Below are 15,876 nucleotides of genomic sequence, written 5' to 3' on the forward strand. Positions count from 1 at the left end.
GAATAATCCGAAAAGACAGACTGAATCAAGACATGTCCTAATGAGGATGTAACTCAAATAGGAAAATCCGTCCCAATATATGTGTTGGGAGGAAACGGAAGAAACCGTCATCCACGAGGATATATCTCAGTGGGGAACTGCAGAAGGACAGACAACAGACACTTTCTGCTTACGGGGCTGACTCTATATGGAGAGATTTAGACACCCGACATCTGCTAGGGGAGATCTATTAGGGATCTGCATCACCCGTTGTAGGAGACACAACAATAAAGGATATATGGCAAGAAATGCAACATGAATATCTGAATGTTTATGATTATGCATGAATATGCGTGATTTATGTTTGATGAATGCTGACAAAACAGACAATTCTAACACAAACAGGTCCAGGAATCAAACGCCCGGTATTATACTTCCAGGGGAAAACCAACTGGAAAGCCAATCTGCTGGAGATCTATATGCTGAGAAACAAAGATCTGCGGGTACTACTGAGGAAGCAAAGGATCAGAGATATCAGGAAACCAAATCTCCGAGTGACGGATCAGCACACAAACCGATCAGGGCATAGAAAGTCACAACAGGCAAAACAGCCACCAAGACGAATATGTTGGAGAACAAGAGAAATCCCAAGATATCTGCAGGGGATCCCAGTGTCAACTGAGAAACAAAAGGTGCATTGCACAAGCATGAACTGCTGTAGAAGCAACTCCACATAACTCCGCTGGGGAACAACCCACTGAGGGAGAATGTACCACACAAGTAGATTCTGCAACAAGCCACTCTACTTGGGGAGAACACACAAAGCAAATTGATCGCAACAAGTAGATTCTGCAATATAAGCCACTCTACTGGGGATCACAAGCAGTCAGGAAATCAATCCGTTCTCTGAATGCTAGAGCCATCATCCGACCATACTGGGGATTGAAGGAGTATTCAACAGGCGAAACTGCCACAACAAACGTTCTGCGGACTATGCTGAGGAAAAGATGGTTGAAATACTGGGATGTCCACCCAATCAACCACTAAATAGGAAAATAAATCCTGCTTTGCTGAGGAGAACAAACACTCTGATAGAGAGACAGCAACAACTCTACAAACGACTTCGCCGGGGAAAAGGTAAAGTACCGGGTGTCAAACCGCCGACTTACCGAGTCTTTTAAAAGGAAAACGACCGTGCTGAGGAAACAGACAACTCTGCTGGCACCTGCACTGGGGAGAGTGACAACAACTCTGCTTGCGAATGTGCTGAGGAGACAAATAAAGTCTGGGGATGTCGACCCACTGGAGAAAGTGACGGGGCACCAAGATGACAAACCATCAATCGCCGAATCTTCTACAAGAAGAGCATCCATGCTGGGGAAAATTGCTGCTGGAGAAAACGAAGTCTTCAACAACACTCTGCTTGCGACTATACTGGGGAACAACCCCAATAACAACTCTGTTTGAGGAACAACCCCAACAAAGATCTGAAGAAAGAAGATACAACCAAACCAGGAATATGAACAAATGTCTTACCTATTGGAGATCACGCCACCCTCGGGAGAGCACTGAGATATTCTTGAGTATCCTTTCAATATTGTGAATGTTCACTTCGTTTAAAACAATATTTTTGAAAAATTTATTTGTTTAAAACAATGACATTTTATCAATTTAAAACATGCAAAACATTTGTTGAATTGAAACAAATGAGAGTGCAAATAATTGGATAAAAAGCTCAAATTGATTTGATGGAATGGTAGCCTGCAAATGGCAAGACTCCATAGATCTGTACAAAAATTGAAATCAGTGATATATATTGGAAGAGGGCTACATTGAACATAATGATCCTTTCTCTACCAATTTGAATCTCGATGTATTTCGAAGCTTCAGTTTGACGACGAATCAAGAATCCTCTGACGAAAAGACAGCTGTGGAACAGAAAGTCTTGTCAGGATGCAGTCACTTGCCAAATCCCTAATTTTTGCCTAGATTGCCCCGGGGTGAGGTACTCAATCTAGCGGGATGCAAATATTCTATTTTTTTAAGTCTCTAATTTTTGCCTGGATTACCCTTGCGGGTTCTCCACCGAGACGCTCATTTTTGCCTAAGCCGCCCTTTCGGGTTTTCAACTTAGCGAGCTATTCTGTTTTTTCATTTGCATATACTTTTTTTTTAGGCAAAGTATTTCTTGACTGCATCTGAATTCACAGGACGAGTGAAATCCTCCCCATCCATTGTTGTAAGCATCAAAGCACCGCCTGAAAAGGCTCTCTTAACAACATATGGACCCTCATAGTTTGGAGTCCACTTGCCCCTGGAATCGGGCGCGAAAGACAAAACTTTCTTGAGCACAAGGTCACCTTCTCGGAACACACGAGGCTTGACCTTCTTATCGAATGCTTTCTTCATTCTCTGCTGATATAGCTGACCATGGCACATGGCAGTTAACCGCTTCTCTTCAATCAAATTCAACTGGTCATAACGACTTTGAATCCATTCAGCATCAGTCAACTTGGGACTTGAGGGTATAATTTTTCTTTTTCTTTTGAAGAAATCTTGAAAAAAAATTTGCTGATTTTTGATTTTTTCATCTTTTTCACCCTCTTTTCTTTTTTTCATTTTTTTTCATTTTTTTTTTACATTACATTTGTAATGCCCCAGTTTGACTGTTTTGCTGATTCTCATGATACAGCTGAATGAGCTTCTTTGTGCTCAAGAAGTCGGGTAATCTCATCAGGAATCCCTTTCAACATCATCTTCCTCTGCCTCAAATACAAAGAATTCAAGATTGGGAGATGGCGTTGGATCATTATGTTCAATGGGTTTAGAAATCCCTGCATAATGATTCTGGATAATGAAAGGCTTTTGAATTTAAACAAGCAAATCATTTATGCAGATGAAAAGTGTTGTTTTATTGTTTTTCAGGGTTTTTTGTGATCACCGATTTCATGCAAAAAGCAAAAAGTGAAAACAAAGGAAAAACAAATGTTTAACAATGCATTAATTGAATGAAAACATCATTGTATTAAATGCTGCCAACAATGTCATCACTTCTCCTTTTGGCATGGGAGAAGGGTTTCAAACAAAGTGAACAATTACTCTGATCTATGGATGACCGTAGGAACATCTACAGCGACCCAATTGTGGCAGACACCACCAGGAATGATGAAATTGTTCAGGTCCTCTGCATCCTCTTCCAAGATAGCAGCAGCCTCTTCTTCAGGTTGATCGTCATGGATGAATCCTCCACTTGCGAACAAACCTTGCTCCTTAAGTGCCCGAGAACAGTAGCTAATGCCAGCCCGGGATTGGTTAACCAAGAATAAATCCATCAACAGTACTAAGTCTGGTAAAATCCTCCTCGAGTTCACAATTCTCTTGCTCGGGATGATCCATCAATCTGGCAGAATCGGCCCTGGTATAGTACCGGCGAAGTGCGTCTTCAAAATAAATGAAGATCGCAGGGTCAGACCACAGGACGGGAGACCGGAACAAAACACCTGCTTATGCAAATGATGCATGAAGTGTTTGTGCATATGCTTGTTTTTATATTAAAGGAACCCGAGGGTTTTATTTGCAAACTTTGAAATAGTTAAGCATTTTGATCATACATGAGAATATCTCATCAGACATATCAGGTGAAAAAATTTTCCCGGTTTTTTCATGTTTGAAAATTTTTGCAAATAAACTCCCTTGAGTTCCTTGAAAATTTTCTTTTTATCTGATGATATGGATGCAGATGGATGCATGAATGCATGAATGCAACAATCACACTCAAGGATCAAGCAAGTCACACCAAACAAAGGTCATGGGAAAGCTCATTGTATCCCTAATATCAATCATCCATTTTGGTGGATTTAGGTTTTCACCTTATCGACACCCAAGTTCCATTGATATTAACGATACATGAACCGGCTCGAACATCCTTAATATCAACCATCCTTTTTGGGGGATTTAGGTTTTATACCTGATCAACGCCCAGGTTCCATTGATATTAAGGTTGTCTGAACGACTCAACCACGAATCACGGGTTTGCTGAGAGTCACGAGCATGGAGTCTCGGTTAAGAACCACCCAAAGGGAGTGTACTAGGGTTTAAACCTGCCATACATGTTCTACCAGAGGTTCCCATAATCATCGTTCCATCTTTCGAATATTATCGGAGGAACGAATACTCGTATTCCAAAAATATTCTCAAGAGAAACTCTTATGAGTGTAGTATCGCGTAACAATCGCATCAGAACTTACATCTGAACGACCTCCGCACTACGTTCCTAAAAATAGGCCAAGATGGGTTTGGCAAACTACGGTCCTTGGCTTCTGCGGCACATGATTGAAAGAATAATGCCTAACCACAAATAACTTGTGCGACATTATTAATCCAACATGACCTCCACAAGGTGAATGGACTCGCAAGTCAACTGGCTAAGGAATACTCCACACCAGTCAACAAGACTATGCCATTCTCCTATCCTAGAGTGCACTCGAGTTCGGGTATAGAACTCATCTCACAGATCACCAAAGCAAACAACAATTGTATATCAAGCAATTCAAACATTACAATCAATACAGTTATCCCAAATGGTACAAAACTATGTCATATAACAAATAACAATATATCACACAACAAGGGTGAAAAGTAGGCAATACAACCAGAGATCTGGGTTCGATCCCCAGTGGAGTCGCCACTTTTATGTAGCGGTGTATTCGTCGCTATATGATTTATTGATTAAACCATAAGCAAAGTATACAATGAATCGAGTCGCCACCGCACTTTTATTTATCCTAAGGACTGGTTAAAAAGCAAACAAAAACCTAAGAAGTTTTACACGTAGAAAACTAATAAAAAGATCAGAGAATCTGGGTAAGGGGTAAATTACGCAATGGGAAGGTGTTAGGCACCCATCACGTCCTAGGTACTCCTAGGGAGCCCTTTTCACACTTGTTGTATAAAATTGTTATTTGTTATGAAATATTTATTGTGCAAACATGATTGGGATGATGAGAAAAGAATATACAATTTTTATTATTTTTGTGTTCGAACGGATGAACCCGTTGCCTACGTACCTTCCATCAAAGGTAAGGATCAAAACACCGTAGTTCGGCTAAAAGATTTCCAAAAGGTTAGTGAGTTCAATTTTAAACAATAGCACTTGAGGCTTTTCATTATCAATGGGAGAAAACTCGACCAAGACCAACATCCACCATGCGAGGATAGCTTCGACGTACTAGAGGGGTTAACCCTGTTTTCAGTACGGAAGTCTTATAGTCGACTCACTAAGGATAAGGTGAGGTTTACATCAACCACAATGATAATTGAAACCTATGGCTAATGCATGAAAACTTAGCAGGAATGGACAAAGCCAAAACAATTGAATGGGTGAGGTTAATTGATTATGAGTGTTCATGAAAGCAGGGTGAAAGTATGATTAAGATTGATTCAAAGAAGTATTATGAAAGGGAGTTTGAAAAAGTCAAGGACTTGGGGTCCAGGTTTTTAATTTAAAAGCATGAAGATGTTTGCACAATATTTATTTCAAGTTTGAAAGTAATGTGTGAAAAGGTTTAGGACAAAATGGGAATGAATGGATGAAAATGGATTATAAAACTTCCTAGAATGTCCACCTCTTAAAATCATATGGAAGATGACTCAAATGTGTCCTTTGGAATAGGCAATGAGCAACAACAAAATAAGCAAACAAGTGATACCGGATGCCACTCAATGGTCTTACTCCAATCTCACAAACAAAAGCGGATACCGGATACCAATAGATGGATTTACACCAATCTCCTAAACAAAGAAACAAGGATGTCGGAAGCCAATAGCTGGACTTATTCCAATCTCCCTAAACAAAACGAAACTTGGATACCGGATGCCAATCTGTCTGGGCTTATACCAATATCCAACATATGATCATAGGAAAGAAAATGCCAACTTGCAGGGACTTACAATTGCATCCTCACATACAACAAATGCAAATGCATCAAGCAAAGAGAAGATGAGTGGCCAATGAGATGGTCTTATACTCACTTCCATATCATAGGAACAATGGCCAAAGGATGGTCTTACAATTGTCCTCAATGGGCAATCAACAAAGATATGTCACAAAGACAGATGAAATGATCATGCACTAATGAGCAATTAATGATGATAAATGCATAAATCATGCAAGAAAACATGTGCATATGAAGTAAGCAATCAATCAATCAAAGGCATTCAGCACACACTATAACCAAGCAATCAGGCTCACACAAAAGGGTTAGGCATTGAAGCCAACTGGAATAGGGTTAATGGTGCTCTTAACCTTGCCATTGAGGGGCTAAGGTGAAGCAGATGAAAGGATATGAGGGGTGTGCCTCATTGCTCTTATCCCTGGCCAGGGAGAGCATTTGAATATCAGAAGGTGTGGGAGTTCAGAAAGTAGGAACTCTCTCCAAAGATTATTGACTCGATAGATCTTGGGTTTTTACTCACTATGCATCAACACATGTGGTGTGAGCAAGGTGAGTGACACACAGAATAGTAGGAGATAGGTTGCATATCTCTTGGGTTCTACCAATTGCCTTATTCAAAGGACTTTTCCTGCTTGGGACAAATGTAAACACACACAAGCATTGCCTCTTAAGGAGGACTTCAGACAGTTGCCTGGCCAAGTAACAGGCCAGGTCTTCCAGACTACATGAAGATAAGGAATTATACCTCAATGCAAATTGCTATTAAATCAAAGCAAAGCAAGTTCTTAAAGAACTAAGCAACTAAGGGTACCTGAAACCAGTCAAACAGAATCAGTACACAACTCAAAGTCAAACCAAAATAAGATAGGGATCAACAGTCAACACAATCAGTTAAAGGTGCAATGCACAAGGCTCAAAGCATGTGAGCCAAGCAACCTACAAAACAAACAAGTTAGTCATGATAATCAATCAAGCTCAATCAATTTGTATTGATCTCTTTGGGTATTTGTTGCTTAACCTGAAACAACAAACTTAAACATGAGCAACATGACCACTAGGACAAGCCTAGGGTCAAAAAGAGATAAGAAAATCAAAACAGCAAGTGACAAGTGTCCAAAATCAAGTTCAAACAATCAAGAAGCAAACTCAATTGGTTTCATGTTCATATCAATCACCATCATCATTTTATAAGCAAATTAGGTCAAAGCATGTCATATAGAAATTCAAAGAAGTCAACAGAATGATTTAGCTCAAAACCAATCTCAAACATCTCAATAAATTCTCAAATAATTCATGATCAAACATCATCCATAACATGATAAGCATATCAAATTTCAGCTCATTTGGATAAAGGGAAGTTGGTCAATGAAAATCAGAAAGGCAAGGCAAGTTCAAGCATGCTCAAAGAAGTCAACCAAACATGCACCAACTTCAATAAATCATAAAACAGTGACAACATATGAGAAATGAATGGGATCAAAACCATGACAAAGCTTAAGATGTCTACTAATCACATGTCAAATTTCAAATTCATCCAATTAAGTATGAGAATTTCACAAATCAAATGAGAACATGTGTCATAAAAAGTCAACATATGACCAAACAGGGGAGAAAATCCCAAACAAATAGGAAATGCCATCAATAATTCCAGAAAAATTCAAATGTATTCTAGACATCCATAAGTATGTTCATGCAAAAATTCAAACCAATTTGAGTTCATTAAGCATGGTAATAAAAATCATGAAGTTGGACATGAATGGTGTGACACAAATTGTCACACCCCTAATCAAAAAATCATAACTCCACAAACAGAAATGATAAATTCACAAACTCTACACCAAAATCACCATGAACATGTCTAGTTTAAGCACAAAAAATTTCAGCCTCATTGGATAAAGTATCACCATTTCACAATCAATTTGGCAAGACATACATAAAATGGACAACATGAACAAACCCTAGCACATTTTAAAATCCACACGTGCAAAAAATCTGGAAAAATCATCATAAAAAACTAGAGGTCATGAGGATCATTTTGCAAAAAATCCCACCAAAATTGGATCAAAAATGAGTGTGCTATGATTTTTGTAAGTTGGTGTCACAAAATGAAATAAAATTGAGAAAGAAAATGAATTAATTAAATAAATAAACACGGAATGGCATATTTGTAATTACGCGTTCATTTAAATGGAACGCTGCGTTCCAGAAAGAAGCGTGGCGACCGGCTATTGGTTCATGGCAATAAAACAGTAACTCTTCATGCAAAACACGATTCCAACACAGCCAAACGCGTTTCTGGGTTTATGAACTAGGGTTCTTCGCTACAGTAACAACATTCATCATCTTGAAGAAAATTTTTTCCAGAAATTTGAATCAAGCATACCATTCGAACCATTCAAACATGTACATCATGAATCTAGCCTTGGTTTTCATTAAATCATGCTAACAAGAAAGAACAAAGCACAAACATATTTGAATGCCAAACTTTAAATCAACATTTCTTCCTTAATATCCAACCATTTTTTTCGATTCAAAGTTCATTGAAACCAGCATGAAGAGATCTTCCTAAAGTACAGCATGATTTTGGAAATGGTGTGATTCGAAAACTTACCAAATTTGGAGGACAGTGTTGATGCAGCGGTTGTTTGGTCGTGTATTGTTGAAATAGATGCACCAATATGTTCCAGAAGGTGAATGGAAGAAGGATTTTAGCTCAGCAACTTTGATTCTAGCTCCAATCAAAATCTGCCATGGAAGGAAGCTTGAAGCAACAGTGTGGTTTCTTGCTTACAGTCGTGGAATGATGCTTCCAAATGCTCCAACAATGATGGTATATGATGGCACCAAGGATAGCAGCACGAGTTCTTTGAAGTTTTTCAGCAGAAAATTCAAAATGAAGAAAAAAGGTTTTGAGAGCAAAATGAACTTTTTTGGTCTGTTTGTGAAAGAGTGGCTAGGGCTTTTCAGCAGAAAATGAAACATATATAGTCTGTTTAGCATTTGTTTAAGTTGGTTAATGGAAGTGTAATCACAATTTGCTAATTGGAGTGTTTTTGCTAATTGGTGGAATTCACTCAAAATTGCATGGGCATGGCACTACAGCTGCGAATTTGGGCTTTGAGCATATCCAAAACATGATTTCTGAGCATTTTCAATTGGCAAAATATGTTGGAAATGGCTAATTTGCAAAGTCACTTTTTCACCTCCTCTTTTTTAATTCATGCCACTTGAAAAAGGCCATTTTGATTGGTGAATTTTTGGTGAATTGTGATGAAAGATTTGGATAGAGCACATCAAATATGACTTGTAGCAAAAAACCTCACTCAATTTGGCCAAATGGTTTGGAAGTTATGGCCTTTTGAAGTTCAAAAATTCTTGAGAATGATTTGATCATAACTTGCCAACCATAAATGAGAAATGAGTGTTCTTGGACTTCTTGGAAATGGGAGAACAAGATCTTCAACTTTCATGTTGGGCAAAAATTCATTTGAAGCTTGTATGATGATGTAATTTTGAGGAGAAGAAGTTTCCATTTTTGGCAAAGTCCAATTACAGGTCAACTTTCTATTTTTGGAAATTTCTTGTCTGACTTCAAATTCTTCACTGTGAATGTTTGACATGTTATATGAGGCTTATATGGACATGAATGAGACCTCTCAGACCAATTCCCACCATCAAATCACTGATTAAATGCACAGTTGACCAAGGTTGACTTCAGTTGACTTTGCTAGGGTTTTGCTTGACTGAACCATGTTCTGATGAATTCCAAGCCCCTACCACTTGATATCTTGATCCAGAATGATGTCACAACTCATATGAACTCTTGATGAATGATCATGGTGCCCAAATTCTTCAAGAATGGCCACCATCTATCTCAATGACTGACTTTAACTGATTTGACCTAATTTGCTTCATCTGCAAGCAACATGGTTAGATGACATTATTTTTGTACTTTTGGTTAATAAACAAATGAAAAGCAATGATACACAAATGCAATACATGCTTGGTGATCAAGAACCACACTCACAAGGTACCCACCCACTAGGAGGGAAGCTAGGGCATGCAATGATCCTTGAGGCCATGATATGATATGATATGGGCCATGAGGGATCTTGGGGACAAAATTGGGGTCTTACACATGTCATCAACGATAAAGATTTTACAAGGAACCTAAAGGGTCTATTTGCAAATTTTCAGACATGGATAAGCAAAGAAGGAATACGAAGAAGTACAGTTTCAGACAACCCGACTTGAGAGAGTTAAGGCGTCTGACATCTTATGTAGTAGAGCCCTTGGAGTTCAAAGCTCGCCATGGGAAGCTTCTAGCTATTCTTTCTACCAAGGTGGATGAGGGTCTGATGAGTGTGTTGGTGCAGTTCTACGATCCTCTATATTGGTGCTTCACTTTTCCGGATTTCCAGCTTTTGCCTACACTAGAGGAGTACGCTTATCATGTGGGTATACATATTCTTGACCGATTTCCATTCAGTGGTTTGGAGAAGATTCTGTATTCCCAAGAGATTGCTGACATGCTTCATGTGGAGGTATCCGACATTGTTGCCAATATGACTACCAAGGGTGGAATTCAAGGTCTCCTGTCTGATTTTCTGATTGCCAAAGCTACCTTGTTTGGGAAGGCCATGAGTAAGGAAGCTTTTGAAGTCATATTTGTACTTCTCATCTATGGGCTAGTGTTATTTCCCAACATCGACAACTTCGTGGATGTGAATGCTATTAGGGTTTTCTCTTCTCTTAATCCCGTTCTGACTCTGTTGGGTGACACTTATTTCTCTTTGCATATGAGGAATGCAAAGGGTGGTGATTCCATTGTATGTTGTTTGCCTCTGTTGTACAAGTATTTTATTTCGCACTTGCCTTATACGCTTGCCTTTAAGGAGAACAAGGGATGTCTACGGTGGTCCATGAGACTTATGTCTCTCACTAATGATGATATCTCTTGGTATAATCGTGTTTATGATGGCATTGAGTTTATTGATTCTTGTGGTGAGTTCTCCAATGTACCTCTTCTCGGTACATGTGGTGGAATTAACTACAACTCTGCTTTAGCTCGCCGTCAGCTTGGGTTCCCCTTAAAGGATAAACCTAACAACATTTCATTGGAAGGCTTATTCTTTCAAGAGGGTAAAGATCCCCAAAACCTGAAGGATAGGATGGTCCGCGCCTGGCGCAAGGTTCATAGGAAAGGGAGGAATGAGCTTGGTCCGAAGAATTGTATTGCTTTGGAGCCTTACACCTCTTGGGTAAGGAAGAGAGCCCTCGATTACCGCATGTCGTACGAGTATCCGAGACCTACCCCTATGGTTATGGTTGGGAGTTCAACCCTCCCTAGTCAAGGAGTAGAGGAGTTGAGAGAAGAAGACTATTCGCGTGCTTGGGTTCGTGAGCGTGAGGAGCTTCTTCAGCAGCTTAAGGATAAGGATGCAATGATCGAGTTTCTAGAGCATTAGGTCATTGATGAGCCCGAAGATGTGGTTACTTCTCTCCTACCTCACTCGTCTAGGTTTTGGAAGAAAAGATATGATCAGCTTGCCAAGGAGAAGGCCGACATGGAGGCAGCTTATGATGTCGCATCACGCGAAAAACCAGCGGGAAAAGAAAGAACAACAGAGCCGCCACCGTGCGTTATTTATCCCAAAAGAGGGAAAGGAAACGCTCAGAGTAAACCTAGGAAAGAACATGGTCTCGCGACCAAAGAGAATGGGTTCGGGAGTCGGTTATGCGAAGGGAAGGTATTAGCACCCCTACGCATCCGTAGTACTCTACGGGATCCACGCACAACAGAAAGGAAAATTGGTTGCTAAACACTGCTTAAATACTCACACACACTGGCTGAAAGAGACAAAAGAAACTGACTGAAACTGACTCGGCAGGACATCGTATCCTGGGCCTACTTAGTCTATCAGGCATAGACATCAGAGTCGAAGTAGTTCGGACTGGGGAAACGACACATGCTCGCTAGGATGTCGCATCCTATGCATACGTATCTTCTCGGACGAGAGAAGAATCAGAGCATTCGTAGCTCGGCTGACACGCGCACAAACAAACAGACAAATACAAACGTGGAGCCCGAATGCCAATCACTGGACTTACATCAGCATCCGAACCAAAACACACACAAGAAGGCAAACATGGAGCCTGAATGCCAATTGCTGGACTTACATCAGCATCCGGACCAAAACGCACGCACACTGGAACCCAAATGCCACTCGATGGACTTACATCAGCTTCCAAGCACACAACAACAAAACAAGTTAGTAGGGAGTCGGGGACTCGAGCCTATAACTGTCAAGCACACACTCAAACAGACAGACAACAAATTGCTAAGGAGTCAGGCACTCGAGCCTAGCAACTGTCAAACAACACACACAAAAGAAAAAAAAGGGCGCCCGGAGAGATCAGCTCAATCTCCTGCCTACATACTTCATCTGGTATGAAGATCAGGGCGATGTAGTTCCCCTACGCAGGGATAAAGGACTAGCCTAACCAGATAACAGAGGGAGACACAACTAGGGAGACTACGACTCGAGCCTAGATGTTATCATGCAAATCATCCCTAAGTTAAGGTTTCTAGCTAACTTGCACAGGAAGCAAGCCTATCCTAAGCATGGCTCACACAGGAAGCAAGCCACATACATACTTAACTTGCACAGGAAGCAAGCCAAGCAAAACCTAACTTGCACAGGAAGCAAGTCTAAACTAATCCTAACTTGCACAGGAAGCAAGTCAAACAAACCTAACTTGCACAGGAAGCAAGTCAAACAAACCTAACTTGCACAGGAAGCAAGTCAAACATACAAACACAGATAGCACACACTATACACAAGCAAGGGGCTCAAACAAGGGTTAGGTTTTAGTCGAGGGGTCATATCAACCTCAACAAACAAACCTCTGGAACTGGGTAAATGTTGCTCTTAACCTTGCCATTGAGAGACTAAGGTGAAGCAGATGAAAGGTGAGTGAAGATAAGACTTCACAGCTCCTATCCCTGGCCTGGGAGAGCTCAAGACAAGAATGTGTGGGTTCAGAAAGTGGGAACCCTTCTACACATTTAAAACTGACTCAACTGTACAATTGTACAAGATCTTGAGTTTGTATCTGCAATGCATCAACACAGTGGTGTGAGCAAAGCAAATGACACACTGAATAGTGGGGGATAGATTGCATATCCCTACCTTCCACCAATTGCCTCTTCACTTAGGAGGTCTTTGACTCTATGCAAGGACAAAATTAAACATCCACAAACATTGCCTCTTAAGGAGGACTTCAGACAGTTGCCTGGCCAAGTAACAGGCCAGGTCTTCCAGACTACATGAAGTAAAAGAGACATACCTCAATGCAAATTGCTTATACAAGCAAAGAAAAGCAAAAAGTTCACAAGGAACTAAGCAACTAAAGTACCTGAGACAGTCAAGCAGATGTTAGTATGCAACTTCAAACAAAACAAACAGAAACAGACACCAACAGTCAATTAGAGGCACATGGATGTGCAAGGCACAAGGCTTAAGGCATGTGAGCCAAGCCACCTACAAAACAAACAAGTTAGACAATGATATTTAAGCAAGCTCAATCAAAAGAATTGGTCTCAATGGCCATTTGATGGTCAACCTGAAAACACAAGCTCAAAGGTGAGTAGCAGGACCACTAGGACAAGCCTAGGGTCAAAAATGAATGGAAAAGTCAAAACAGCAAAGGATGAGTATCCAAAATCATGTTCCAACAATCAAGAAACAAAACCAATTGGGTTCACATTCATATCAATCATCATCATCATTTCATGAACAAAAGAAGTCAAAACATGGCATTTAGAAGCTCATAGAAGTCAACAGCAAGACTTGCATCAAAACCAATCTTAAACATTTCCAAAAATCACCAAATAAATCATGATCAAACCTAACACATAGCATGGTAAGCATGTAAAATTTCATCTCATTTGGACAAGTGGAAGGCAGTCAATGAAAATCATAAAGTCAAAGCAATTTTGAACATGCTCAAAGAAGTCAACCAAACATGCATCAACTTAGAAAAATCATAAATCAGAGATGGTGTATGATAAATGAATGGGACTAAAACCATGGCAAAGATGAGGATGTCTAGTTATCTCATGTCAAATTTCATGTCCATCTAACAAAGTATGAGAATTTCACAAATGAAATGGGAACATGTGTCACAAGGAGTCAACATATGACCAAGCAGGGGAGAAAATCTCAAACAATTAGGAAAATGCTTCAAATAATTCCAAGAAAAAATCACATGTAAACTAGACATACAAGAGTAGGTTCATGCAAAAAATCAGATCAATTGGAGGTCAAGAAGCATGGTAATGAAAATCATCAAGTTGGACATCAATGGTGTGACACAAATTGTCACACCCTAATTCAAAAAATCATAACTCACAAACCACAAATGATAAATTCACAAACTCTACACCAAAATCACCATGAGTGTGTCTAGTTTAAGCACAAAAAATTTGGAAGCCATTGGATACATTCTCATCATTTCACAATTGATTTGGCAAAGTGTACAAAAATTGGTCACATGTCACAAACCCTAGCAACATTTAAAAACCAACCATCCAAAAATTCTGGAAAAAATATGATAAAATACTAGAGATCATGATGAACACAACACAAAAAATCCCATTGAAATTGGATTAAAATTGAAGCACTTATGATTTTTGGAAGTTTGGACAGGAAATTCTAAAATGCCAAAGCAAAAGTCAATGCAGTTTTAGGATCAGTGATCTTTTTCTGTGTTGCAATGTTTTATGGCTGCAGCTGGTTTCATGTGACAGGAAATGATGGAAGATATGGTATTTGGTATTGTGCAATCCCTTGTCTCTTGACAGTTTTTGACAGGTTTTCTAAAGAATGGCCAAAGTGGTTTTTAGCATGAATGAAATTCTATATGTTTGTCATGTCTTGCCAAGAGTTTGTAGTATGACAGAAAATGAACAAGACTGCTATGTGCAGTACCAAGCATGGCCAGTTTTTTTGTTCTTTTGAAATTCTTTTGACAGCTCTTTGAAATGTAACAGCAAGGTGAGTTTTTTGAGAGAGTGGACCATGCTTCTTCTGCTGTCAAATGGCTGCTATTACTGACTTCTCATGACAGAAAATCATGGACAATTCTGCTGCCTTTGTGGTACAAGGCATGGCTCATGGATATGTGGGATATGGTTTGGTGAAATGGTACTTTCTTTCCAAAATTCAAGCAACCTAGCATGGGCTGTATGTACTGCATAAAATGACCTTGCAAACACATTTTAAATAACATTTCTGAACATATTCCAATGGCCAAGTGGTAAAAAAATGATTATATCAAAAAGTCAACCCTTGGTCAAACTTGAATTTAAATGAGACAAGTCAAAAAATGCCATTTTGATTGGCAAGGTTTTGGCTCATGAAATTTATATTTTTGGAAAGAGGAGATCAAATGTGACTTGTAGGAAAAAACCCCACCCAAATTGGCCAAACGGTTTGAGAGATATGGCCTTTTGAAGTTCAAGAATTTCTGAAATCGATTCGATCATAACTTGCCAACCACACATGGGAATTGAGAGTTCTTGGACTTTTTGGAAATGGGAGAACAAGATCTTCAACTTTCATGTTGGGCAAAAATTCATTTGAAGCTTGTATCATGATGTAAGTTTGAGGATCAAGACTTTCCATTTATGGCAAGTTTCAGTTACAGGTCCAGTTTCCATTTTTGGAAATTTTTGATCTGGCTTCAAATTCTTCCATGATGGTGTTTGACATGATATATGAAGGCTATTTGGCCATGAATGAGCTCTCACAAACCAATTTCCATCATCAAATCACTGATTAAATGGACAGTTGACCAACAGTTGACTTTTAGGGTTTCTGACTGTCTGCTCATTGACTGATGACTTCCAAACCCTAATTCCTTGAGAACTTGACCTCAA

Source organism: Lathyrus oleraceus, chromosome 1 (genome assembly GCF_024323335.1).
Source record: "Lathyrus oleraceus cultivar Zhongwan6 chromosome 1, CAAS_Psat_ZW6_1.0, whole genome shotgun sequence".
NCBI lineage: Eukaryota > Viridiplantae > Streptophyta > Magnoliopsida > Fabales > Fabaceae > Lathyrus > Lathyrus oleraceus.